Source organism: Ochotona curzoniae, unplaced genomic scaffold (assembly GCF_017591425.1).
Source record: "Ochotona curzoniae isolate NIBS_2020 unplaced genomic scaffold, NIBS_Ocur_1.0 contig_1889, whole genome shotgun sequence".
NCBI classification, from domain to species: domain Eukaryota; kingdom Metazoa; phylum Chordata; class Mammalia; order Lagomorpha; family Ochotonidae; genus Ochotona; species Ochotona curzoniae.
Genome location: NW_024465243.1, coordinates 64,639 through 78,130, shown reverse-complemented (window position 1 = coordinate 78,130; position 13,492 = coordinate 64,639). Strand labels below are relative to the sequence as shown.

General features: G+C 44.1%; 1 pseudogene; it reads right to left on the bottom strand.

Moving 5' to 3' along the window:
• Window positions 1-11,057: 11,057 nt before the first annotated feature.
• Window positions 11,058-12,173, bottom strand: LOC121149117 (annotated as a pseudogene).
• Between the last annotated feature and the right edge of the window lie 1,319 nt (window positions 12,174-13,492).

Here is a 13,492-nt window from a genome sequence, read left to right as displayed (position 1 = left end):
CATCTGTCACACTGAAATCACTGACCCAGACCACAACAGAGAAGGAGAGGTGCAAGGAAAGATGGACGCTTTTGAAAAGGTAATATACAAAAATATATGTTTTAAGCAAGAATGCTACTCCCCTCTTCCCTTTGCTACATCCTGGACAGGCCCCTCATCCTTGCCATGAAGGCCCAGGTAAGTTGCTGCTTAGGGAGCCAATTTCTTTTCTTTTCCTTTTTAAAGATTTAGTTATTTTATGGAAAGGCAGAGTTTGTAAACAAAGATAAAGAGGCCCTTCCACTCACACTTTCACTCCCCTAATGGCAGCTTCTGGGTGGATCCAAGGCTTCCAACTTCTTTTCCACAACCCTCTCCTCGCTGAGGCAGGAACCATGCTTAAAGAATGAAGAGGTTTTCAGTTCCAATCCCAAGACGAAGGAACAGAATCTTAGGCCTAGGCTTGCTGCTCCAGATCCATTGATTTGAAGGCTCAAGTGAAAGCCGTGAGAGGGCCTTGCATGTACAACTTAATTTCCTTGAAGTTTGAGATCTGTCTGTCTTCTGGGACTAGCCCATGCTTCTTGCAACAGTGAGGTGACTGACAAGGGAGAAGACATCATGGAAGCAGACATTAAGTTTTTTTGTAAGTGAGCAGTGCTGACACATCTTTACTGAACAACTGCTCTATGTCACACACTTGATAAACATTGGCCCTCATTAGTCACCATTTCCATGAAGTTGTGACCTATGACTCTGTTCCAAAATGAATGATCTACACATCACCTGCTCAGATCACACAGCTGGTAAGTGAGGGAACTTGCATCCCTTGTCCCTTGTGCTGAGCCGCATCCATTCACAGTAATTTACCGAATGGTTGATGGCTGTCTCAGGAAGATGACTGTCCACTATGGGAAGAGTTGTGAGTGAAGGATGATGGCAAAGATCATTCCAGGGACTCAGAACTGGAAGTCTCCCAACCCCTTCCAGCATGTCAGTCAGAAACAAGGGCTCCATCATTCCCTGGCTGACAGATCCAGATCACATTACCTCCACCAACTGCTGACTCTCCAAAGTGATGGGCATGAAAAGCTAGGTAGACCTGCAAACAAGAGGGCTCCAACTTGTTCATTCATCTCACAAAGAAAACGACAAAATGGGATATTTATAACTTTTGAGTGCTCTGGTTCCAGGTATATCTTTCAGTGAAATGGGAAGAAATCCTGAAATAATTGTTTAAGATAAATTGGCACAGCCTGAAGTTGCCTGTGCAAGAAATTCTTGAATAGTTAGTATTTAATAGTTCCCAGGGTGATACTCTAGTGGCTAATGACCTTGCCTTGCATGTACTGGGATCCCATATGGGTGCCAATTCATATCCAGCAGCTCCACTTCCCATTCAGCTTTCTGCCTGTGCCTTGGGAAGTCTGTTGAGGATGACCAAAAGCCTTGGGATGCTACACGCATGTGGGTGACCTGGAAGAAGCTCCTGGCTTTGAAACAGCTCAGTTCTGACCATTATGGCTACTTGTGAAGTGAACCAGTGGTTGGAAGATCTTCCTTTCTGTCTCTCCTCTCTGTACATGTGACTTTACAATAAAAAATAAATTTTAAAAACAGAATTCAAAAGCTGCATGAAAAATGTTAGTACAAATAACATTGAAAGGACTTTTGAGAATGGAGTTGGGGGCTATTAAGTCAGAAGATTTACACATGATTCCAGCTGCTGCCTGAACATGAATGGTTGCTATTTCAATTTTGATAATAGGCATCTTGAACTGATCCTTCCATTGTACATGCAGACACAAGATGTGTATCAAATGTTACCATATTCTCACTCTCTCTAACGAAAATTAATTGCAAAGTCAGATATACACAGAGGAGGAGAGACTTCAGCTGCTAGGCCACCATGCCAGGCTCAAAGATATGTTTGTTTTTATTTTAGAATCAGTTACACAAAGAGGAGAAGAGACAGAGAGGAATATTTTCCATCCACAAATTCACACCCCATGTAGCCACAATAGCCAGGAGCTCCTTCCAGGTCTGTCACATGGGTGCAGGGAGGCCCAAAGCTGTTTGGGTCATCTTCAACTGCTTTCCTAGACCACAAACAGGGAACTGACTGGGAAACGGGGCCACTAGAGTTAGAAACTCCACCCATATGGAATCCTGGTGTATGCAAGGTGAAGGCATTAGGCACTAGGCTACAGTGCCAGGCCCTGGATTCTCTTTTTATTGGCATTTCTGCTAGGCATGCACATTCCTCCCTGCAAATCCTAACACTCACATGAGTCTTTTGTTACACAGCCCCTGTTCTCAACTCTACCAGAAGGCTCCCAGCAAGAGAATTTTTACTAGTCTCCAATGAAACAACCATGTTTTCTCATAAGAAGCCTCTATTTTGCCTGTTTTTCCAGAACATTGGTTCAGAGTTATTACATTTGTGTCTTCAACATTGTAGCCTTTGAAATACCAAATAAAGTCCCTTTACTTCTGAGGTTTGTGAGCTTGAACTGATCTGTAAGTTTAAACTATCCCTTGGTGAGCTGGTTCAGCAGTCTGTTTTCCTGCAAAGAGGCTGCTGACCCTGTTGCAGAAAAGCTAGGTTTTAGAAACTGCCTAACACAAACTACAAAGATAGCACACAATTCTATCTTCCTAAGCAAACACATCTTGCCACAATAAAATGTTGTGAGTGCTGAATGCCCAGAGTCACACTACATGACAGTAAAGAGTGAGTCCTTGGGGGAGAACAGGAAGAAGGGTAGTTGAAGTTTGACATGTGGACTGCTGTTGTCAGCTGTAGCCCAGCCCTCATCACATCCTTAACATCATTTCTGTGACATTCCAGGCCAGCCTTCCCAGTAACCTGAGCTACAAACACAACCACCCACTTTCTCTTCACCCGCGTAAACCAGTTACTTCTGTGCACTGTCAAAACTCCCTTTTTCATGCATTGTCCTAACCAATAAGCCCTACTACACTTGCAGGTACATGAGGTGGGTAAAACTGAGTTGCTTATAGGAGGGAAATGGGAAAAACTCTCTGGGCCAAACTAATACACCTGCCCATGTGAAAAGCTTGAGCTGGACTGTTTAGCAATGCCATCTACCAGTGCACATGAAAACCATGGCTTGAGGGTCCACTAGGCAGGGCTCGAGCACAATAGCCACCAGTGAAGTCGGGAAGGGGTTGGGCAATGTTAGGCTGATCATGACACTAACGCTTAGGAGAGAACTAAGCCAGGATTTACAGTTCTTTATTTTTTTTCGAGAGGAGGAAAGACAGAGAGGAAGATCTTTCATCGATGATTCACTTCCCAAGTCGCCATAAGGCCAGTGCTGCACTGATCTGAAGTCAAAAAAATCTTTCTAGGTCTCCCACGCGGGTTCAGGGTCCCAATGCTTTGGGTCATCCTCTACTGCTTTCCCAGGCCACAAGCACGGAGCTGGATGGGAAGTGTAGCTTCTGGGATTAGAACCGATGCCCATATGGGATACTGGCTCGTTCAAGGCAAGGACCTTAACCATTACACTATTGCGTCGGGCCTGGATTTACAGTTATTTACAAGAGCGTGAGGGCTCCTGAGCTGGGCTGGGCTGGGCTGCAGCAAACACTGCTGAATACTGAGGTGAGGTGAGCCATGCCAGTCTAAGCTACAGCTTCCACCAACACACATAAGACCTGGTGTGGGAGACAAGCGCAGTAGGGGAGCTGCAAGGCTCCTCTGCTGGATCATTGCTCCTTCCCAACGTGAGTGTGAGATTTGGGACTAGGGAAAGACCAAGTTGGATAGGGCTACAAAGCCCACTGTCCTGTATATGAGCTGATTTAGGGGGAGAGCCAGGCTGGGATAAGCGATCATACTCACTGGCTCATGCATGAATCAAAGTGCAGGCTGTTGGGCTTTACCACAATATTGACTGGCAGGTGCTTGGACTGGGGACAAATCCTGTTAGGCTAGAACATAACCACTTGGAAAGTCCAAGATTTAAGGATAAGAGTAGGCCTGGTAGGAAAATTGTGGGCAACCCTTTGATGAGCTGCAGCTCCCACTGGTGAGCACGAGAAGCAGGGTTACTACCAGGCCTAGCTGGACAGTAAGTGGCACCAGCCAGCATGAGTGAGGACTGGTCGGTCTGGTAGGTTGTGCTGAGCTAGGCTCTGACTCCTGTTGATGTATATGAGAGCAAAATGAAATTCTGGGCAGAATGAAACAGTCTGTTGTACATTCTGTCATGTGCTAGAACCAGGGCTGTGCACCAGCCTATTGGGAGTTATATTGGGAGTTATAAGGAGTCACTCTGACTAGGCTGCATTTCCCAGTGGTCTTTTTGAGGGCCAAGAGTAAGTGGTGAAGAGAGTTAGGCTAGGCATCAATATCCACCGGTTTGTATTTAAGATGGGGCTGGGACAGAACTGACCAGATGACTGCAACCACCAGTGTGTGTAGACTCTTGTGGGTGATATAGTGAGCTGGAAGACACACTAGCTGTCAAAAATAGGAGTCCAGTTGGGGATCACCTTTACGAGTTTTCTTTGGACAAAACTGGACAACTGGATTCAGAACTTCCACCATGTGAAAAATCAGAGGATCTGTGGTCTGATCGTGGAGAGCATGCATCACAACTAGGTCTCCTGAATTTCTGAATTCTGTGCAGTGGACAGCATGCCCAGATGCTCATGGGAGACACGACAACCAGTTCATTGAGATATACAGAGAACACCTAATATCAAGGAGGGCAGCATGAAGAGAACAGATCTCCTGACCAATCTTTGACAGCCAACTATCTGACAAGTGGAGATTCTAAGATTCTATCAGCCAATGGACATTGAAATGATTGCCTCAACCTTGAAGGAATGAAATCAACAGCATCTCAGAACTATGAAACCACTTAAGCAGTATCCTTGAAATGTGCTCCATATCAGGAAACCTGGGGTGACCTCAGGTGGCAGTCCCTCAGGTGACAGTCCCTCTATCCCAGGTACTGATGCAATTGACCTGCTAGAAGCAGCCTTCTCACTGTCTCTCCCCACCTTCCAAAGATGCAAAAAGAAAAAAGGATAGAGGAAGTAGTTGTCTGATCCACTTTTCCCCATTCCTTGACCCTTCCCACACTAATCAGTGGTCCACATGGGTATATATTCCTCTGAATTACGTAAACACCATCCAAAAGAAAATGTATTATTACAAAAAGAGAAATCAATTAAAGAATTTACCTTGTGGAATTTACATTATAGCCTTTAGTATAACTTGCTGTGCAAGAGCACCAGCTTTTTGGACTTCTGCTACTTAATATGATGTCTGGTAAAATTATATTTGGTTGATGTCCTGGGAAAATCATTTTTCAAAGTGACATTCCAAGTGGTCTTGAAATATTTTTCTACTGAAACCACAGGTCAATTTTGCATCTTGACTAAATTTCTAAATAAGTTTATCTAGCAAAATTATATTTTGCCTCTAAGTGTTATCATTTGAAAATTTTATTTTAAAAAGTGAAGATTGGGTTAAGCATTTTAGTACAGTAGGCTTTTACTGCTGGAGATTTTTGCATTCCTTATGGGAGTACCTGGTTTGTTTCTATCACACTGTTTTTATATCCTAGGGCCTGGTCCTCAATGACTGAAACCTCACATTGTGAGAGTAAGCATCGCATTTGGGCACTGGTTTGTATCCAAAAGCTATACTCTCCTTTCAACTCTGATACGATCTGGGAAAGCATTAGAGAATGACCTAGAGCTTTGGGACCCTGCACCATGTAGAAGACTCATAAGACACTCCTCATTCCTTCCTTCAGATCAGATCAGCTCCAGCTGCTCTGGCCATTTGGGAAGTGAGCCAGCAGGTGAAAGATACTCCTCCCTATAAATGTGATCTGCCTTTCCACAAAACATGAAATCTCAAAAAAAAAAAAAAATGGCCCAGGGTGATAGCTTTGTGGCTAAATTCTTTCCTTGCATCTGCAAGGAATCCATACAGGAGCTGGTTCCAGTCCTGGTTCCTTCATTTCCCATCCAGCCTGAGAAAGCAGTAGAGGATGACAGCAAGGCCTTAGGATCCTGCATCCACATGGACGTGGAAGAAGGGTGCTAATAGAAGCTTCCCCAGAAGAAGCTTTTGGCTCCTGACTTCAGATATGCTCAGCTTTGGACACTGTGACCACTAGCTGAGTGAACCAGCAGGTGGAATATCTTTCTCTATGTGCCTCCTTTCCAGGCGTGGCTCAGTGGCCTAGGGGCTAAACTTCTGGCCTTAGTCTCCCATATGAGTGCCAGTTCTATTCCCAGTAGCCCCACTGCCCATCCAGCTCCCTACTTGTGGCCTGGGAAAGCAGTCAAGAACCATCCAAAGCCTTGGGACTCTGCACCCCCTGGGAGATGCAGAAGAACTTCTGGCTCCTGACTTCAGATCGGCACAGCTCTGGCCAATTGCAGTAACTTGGGGATTGTATCATCAGAGGGAGGATGTTCCTCTCTGTCTCTCCTGCTCTCTGTATATCTGATTTTGCAATAAAATAAATAAATCCTTAAAAAACACACACATACACACACACACAATAACTGAGACCTATAAGGGAAAAAGCAGAAAAACAAGCCCTGGCTTGTTCTCTGGCTGCTGTGGGTGCTGCCCTGTCAGGCGGGAACTGATGCCAATGAGATTGCTTTATCTAGGGAAGCAGGAATATATTAGCTAAGTCAGTCTAAGCCAATGGGGCAGGAAGCCTCCTCCTAGACCCCATCCTATCTAAAGGGAGACACTTGGAGCCTGAATTCCTCAGCTTCCTGGGAGCAGGGCAACTGGGCAAGGTCTTTCAGTGATGGATCCCAGGACCTTGCGCCCAGGCTCCCACCACCAGGGTTCATACTTAAGAGACCTGGATTTCTGCAGTGTGGCTTCATGGGCAGTCAAGTTTCCTCTTGATGCTGGCACCAGATTTTCCATTTTGCACTTTTCACTTGGACCTAAATCCTCCCCAAATATGATCACTGGAGGCATTCTATGCCAACTCCTGGCATGGTATTTCTATCAGTCACTGGCATGCTCCAGGGAAAATTTCCACCATCACCACTCTGCTTTAATATTCAGAACCAGCACCCATAAAAGATCCTGGTTTGTGCAAGGCAAAGACTTGAGCCACTAGGTTACTGTGCTGGGTCAAAACTAATGCTTTTTTTTTTTCTTTAAAAAAAAAAGATGTATTTATTTTTATTGCAAAATCAGATATACACAGAGAAGAGACAGAGAGGAATTTCTTTTGCCCACTGATTCACTCCCTAGGTTGCTGCAACAGTCAGAGCTGCATTGATCTAAAGTCAATAACCAGGAACTTCTTCAGGGTCTCCCACGTGGGTGCAGGGTATCAAGAGCTTGGGCCATCTTGACTGCTTTCCCAGGCTACAAACAGTGAGCTGGATGGGAAGCAGAGCCACTAGCATAGATCGGCACCCCCACTAGATCCTGGCAAGTGCTAGGTGAGAACGTTAGCCGCTAGACTACTGCAATGGGCTCAAAGTGATGCACTTTGTTCCTCAAGTTTTGGTCACAAAATATGATGCATTTGTACCCATATCTCATTAATGTCTTCTTGTGAATGCTTGAATGATCATGTGAGTTTGACTACTGAGGTCACCCCAAGGTGAAAAAGCCCAGAACCACAGACAAGACACACACAACTGCTTCAGTGTTTAGTCCCAATGAGAGTTGGGGCAGTCTCTAGGATCAGCTGCCAGACATGAAGGTAAAACATCTGCATGTCACCTGGAATTGGCATCTGCCCCTTTGAGTCTTTCCACTTGAGTGCTAGATAACACGGATTAGAGGCAAATCACTCCTTCTAACACATTCATGAACTCCTAACCCAAAGAGTATGTGAGCGTACTACATTGGATAATGTTTTACACCAGAAAATTAGAAATGCAGACTATACAGCAAAAATAGCTAATTATTCTCTTTAGGAACAGCTGTATTTTGTTCAGTTAGGATTATTTTCCTGAGTTACCATTTCATTTCCCTTTTTAATTATTATCTACCTCTCTATCTTTCTCCATGAATCAATCACCATAATCTAAATGCTTCTCTGGTGATGCTAACCCAAACATTTCAGCAGCTCAGTCCACCACAGTGTATCTGTCCCACTGCAGCTTTAGGGGGCTCCCAGGAACAGTCTAGAATACTTCCATTTATGGCATCTCCACAAAAGCATACACTTCCACAGTGGGTATGGCTGGAAAAAACAGGAAAACCTGAGCAGGGCCCGGCATGATAGCGTAACAGTTAACATCCTTGCCTTGAACATGCCAGGATCCTTATGGGCTCCAGTTCTAATCCTGGCAGCTGCATTTCTCATCCAGCTCCCTGCCTGTGGTCTGGGAATGCAGTCAAGGATGGCCCAAGACTGGACCATGCACCTGTGTGGGAAACCTGGAGGAGGCCCCTGGCTTCAGATTGGCTGAGCTCGAACCATTGTGGCCACTTGGGGAGTGAATCATCAGACAGAAGATCTTCCTCTCTGCCTCTCCTTTCTGTATATCTGCCTATTCAATAAAAATAAATGGATCTTAAAAAAAAAAAGAAAAGAAAAGAAAAGAAAAGAAAAGAAAAGAAAAGAAAAGAAAAGAAAAGAAAAGAAAAGAAAAGAAAACCTGAGCAATGGTTTTCTAACATACAAAGCTGGTTGCCTTCACATTTCATGACACATTGTTAGAGTGTAAAACTCAATTCCATGGGGTAACTACAGTCCTGTGTCCCCTGAGGAAGCAGAGAACATAAATCATGAAGTGTGCTGGCTACACCTGCTATAGCTAGGATTTCTTCTTCTCCTTCTCTCTCTTTCCTGGTCTTTCCATTCTTCTCCTCTTTCTTCTGCCATAATTTATCTTTCCACTAATTTTCTTCCTTTCTTATACATCTTTTTATTTCGTAGACCACATGTTGCAAATATAAATAATTATTCCATCATTTCACATATGTTTGCATGTGTGACAATTTTTACTTTAATAAACTAATGGGCCTTAGATAATGGACCAAATAATTTACAATATAAATAATGTATGAGAGTTCAGAGTGAGCGAAGCAGTTAAAGTCCTTGTGTTAAACTCGCCAGGATCCCATTTGGACGCTGGTTCTAATCCCTGTGGCCGCGTTTCCCATCAAATTCCCTGCTTGTTTCTTGGGAAAGCAGCCGAGGATGGCACAAAGCTTTGGGACCCTGCACCCATGGGGGAGAACTGGAAGAGGCTCCTTGCTTCAGCTTGGCTCAACTCCAGCCATTGCAATCACTTGGGGAGTGAACCATTGGTTGGAAGATCTTCCACTCTCTCCTTCTCTCTGTATATCTGCCTTTCCAATAAAAATAAATAAATCTTCTTTTAAAAATGTATGAAAAACAAAATAAAGTTGAATGAAACAAATTCATTCAGATACTTGAGCACATTAACACAGACTATAAGCTGGGAAGTGATATTAAGTTTTAGTCCCAAGTAAGAAAATAAGATTGTGAAAAGAAGAAAAAATCATACAATTATGACAGAAACATCTATATCTTCTTTATAAAAACAATCTGTTTATTTGGAAGACAGAGGTAAAGAAAAAAAGAGCTCTTCTCTCTGCTGGTTCACTCCTCCAAGGGCCACACCAGCCAGGTTGGATCCAGGCCAAAGCCAGGAACCAGGATCTCCATCTCTGCCATCAGCACACCTCCCTGTGCACAATGCTGGCAGAGGTCTTTGATAAAGACTGTTCATATATCAAGAAATCTTCATGTTGATTTCCATACTAACGGGACTAATTTTTGGTTATCTTTTCTCAACTACTCACCAGCATTTTCATTCTACCCAATAAATTAAGCCTAAGAGGAAAAAAAAATCCAAATACTTTCATTCCTTTGGGAAAATTAATAATAGGTAAGTATAAGCTCACAATATATACTTATAAATGTTAATTAAAATGAATAAAACCAAGCAATCTAATGTTTTAATCAAGTCAAGTTAGAGATTTCAAATTGAAATAATTAAGTTAGAGTCATAATTAATTTGATTTTCATGGAGTTAACAGTTTTTAATTGAATATATTAATTTTTTTAAATTGAAATTAATACATAAAATATAATGGACACATTTTATTTGATGTATATACTCACGTGCACACACACACATAGTTACAAATGTTTTCTTCGTAAAGTTATTCCCTTAACATAACACAGTTCTCTTTCTCTTCCAGAGTGAAAATCCCGGTATAAATACTCAAAGAAGGAAATAAATCAATAAAAATGTAGCAGTAGAAGCAAAAAATAAATAAATAAATAAATTAATTAAAAACTGTATAGTACTTGCCGAATTCATTCTTTCAGTTGAAAATGATAGTTTTTAGCAAAAATAATCAGTCAAAATTACAGTTCTTGATATTCAATTCAAACAACCCTCAGGAGAACAAACAGCACAGCTTAACCTAGCAAAACACTTTAAGGGAACACTTGGTCTCCCAAAACTGGGGTACCTGCCAAGGCCATTCATCAATACCACGAACAACAGAACAATTTTCAAATTCATTTCAGATGACATAATACAACCAGACTTCTCAAACCACTAGCCATCGCCATAAAATCACTTTAATCATTTATTGCCCGACCCTCCCTCCCCCTCCAATAAAAGCCTTAGTTAAGCTTTTGATTCGTTATTCTGTTCCCAGAGCCTCCCAGTCCAAGACCCAACCACCAGGAACACACAGGACCACACAGCCCCATGCGATGCTATATTTACCCCCACACCACCACTAACCAAGACACTTGTTACTCTTTTACAAGCCACAATGTTACAGAAATGTTGCCACTTGAGATGGATATAATAGAGAGAACAGTTGTTCAGTGAGTTTTCAGCAGTAGGAAGAAAAAAAAAAAACAGAACCAAAAATGGCCAGTGTCACTTACTCCCTGCGTTTAAAAAAAAAAAAAAAAAAAAAAAAAGTCGGCCTTTCCCACTAACTCCCTTGTCTGCTCACCCAAAGCCACAGTAATATGAAACACAGGCCAAAGAGTTTGATGGAGCTCTGTATATGCCAGCACCCTGGTTCCATGGAGCCCTCACAGCCCAATGCCTTCCAAGTTGCAAGGGAGGGTGGCCTGCAGTGCCTGGGAGCTCTGACAGTGGAGGAACTGGACACAAAAGCAGTCCCCGAGCTCCCTGTTAAACAGGAAGCACATGATGGTGTTGATGCCAGCCTGCATGAAGGTGAGACACACTGAGGCGGACAGGTAGGCCTGGGGCGTGGTGCTGGGCCGCACCAGCATCTGCAGGTAGCTGGCCAGGATGTAGGGGTCCCAGAGCAGCAGGACGAGCAGTGTTGTGTCACAGAGCATCCTGCAGTCTCTTCTCCATCTTAAAGTCCTCCAGTAGGAGCAGGCAGCACGACCTTGCCAGACCCTGCAGCCCAGATGCCAGTGAATGTGGTTAGCATAGGTCCATGCCAAAGCCCGCTAGCCAATTGGCGGCTGCATGGCCAGCAGCACCGGGACCGTGAAAGGTCCAGTCATGGCTGATGGTGGCTTCTAGGCTCACCGGCTTCATCTTGCAGTGATCATGGATGAAGAAGAGCAGGTAGATTTAGACAAGGCTTGTAACACCCACCACCAAGGCTAGCAGAAGCAGGAGGCTGAGCACGTCAAGGGTGAGGTCAAGCTGTTGCTCCAGGACGCATGGGATATCCCCGTCTTTACCACCGTCATCCAGCACAGGTGGGAAGGCCACGGCCAGTGCCAGCATCCAGGTGGATCACACCATCATGGTGGTGCATGGCTAGCTGGCCTGGCATTCAGCAGAGAGGCCGTGGTGTGCCATGGCCAGGTAGCAAGTGACACCCAAGCAAAGGAGCAGGAAGGCAGCTTGAAAGTAGAAGAGTGTGGCCAGGAAGGTGAACAGCCGGCAGTCCAGTGTGCCCAGCAGCACCCCTATGGGGGCCTCTGCCCAACCAAGAGCCAGCACAACTGCTTGGAGGCAGATGAGTGCACACAGCCCTTTGGCCAGGCATAGCTGGAATAGCATGCAGTATGGGGCATGGTGCTGGGCGTGCTCCCACAGAAGGAGCAGCACAAACATGTTTTGGCAAGCCTCACGCAGATTAGAAGGCCTAGCGAGGCCAGCTTGAGGCCCAGAGCAGCCACCTCGCCGTCACTGCTGACCAGTTTGCTCATGCTCCCCATCATGGCAACTTCCAACAGGCGCTCTGCCCTGGGATTAACCCCCCTGCCTTAGCTTTCTCTGACGACCCCCTCTAGTGCTCCTGTGCTGCTGCTACTGCTGCTGCTGCCTCAGTACCAGCCCTGAGAGCCAGCTCCAAGGACAGGTGCTCTCCAAGCCCCTCCCTGGCCTCCTAAGCCCCAACCACCAGGCTGCTGCCATATCAGGAATGGTGCGCACAAAGGCTGTGGCCACCCCCCTGAGCCCCAGGCACCCAGTACTTCATTGAGGACAGAATGTTCTCCTCCAATGCCGCCAAGCCCCCTCCCCTCTGCTGGAGTGCACAGAGTGGTTGCCCAACACCATATGATTCTTACCCTTCTTTCTTCACTTTAGAACTTTTTTTTTTATGATTTGCTTATTCTTATTTCAAACTTAGATATACAGAGAGGAAGAAAGAGAGTAATATCTTGACTCCCTAAGTGACCGCAATGGAACCCATATCCTCTTCCAATACTCCCACACAGGTACAGGGTCCCAAAGCTTTAGGCCATCTTCCACTGCTTTCCTAGGCCATAACCAGGGAGCTGGATAGGAAGTGGAGCTGCCAGGATTGAAACTGGTGCCCATATGGGATCCTGGCACGTTCAAGGCAAGGACTCTAGCTGCTAGGCCAACATGCCAGGCACAGAATTAAATATGCCTTCAATCAAGTTTTTGATTTGCACATGGTCCAAATTTGCCTTCCTATACCAATATCCATTTCAGGCCACTCTCCATTCAATCCTTCTAGTAGATATAGCCAAAAGCCTAAAGAAAGGCTTTGGCATTTCTCTTTGTCACTCAGATAAACTAAATGAGTAACTATATTTTATAATTTTAAAAACATATTTATATTTTTATAATTTTATACAAATTTGCATAAGTTATGCTATTTTAAGTTTTTTGGTTGGTCCAAGATTCTAAGCGTTATGAAAACTATAAAAACTCTAACTATACAAGCTCTAATGAATATGGGTTGAAATATATGTTTTTACACAGGCAAGATCTCCATTGAAGCATTCACATACTGCAACATTTATGTGAAGGAAGCAGATGATTCTCATTCATTGTTGACCATTGTTCATTTTCAGTACAGCGTATTTTTGGAAAGATGACTATAGATATTAGTTTAATCTTAGTATAAATGATCTCCATATTACAACCATTTGTCCCGATATCCTCTCTTATATAATTTTGAAAGGGAATTTTTTTTTTCCCCCTTGGAAAAATGATGCCACCATATAATTCATGAGCCCGTGATGAATTTGACTAGAGAAAAGAGATTATTTGGAATGAACCA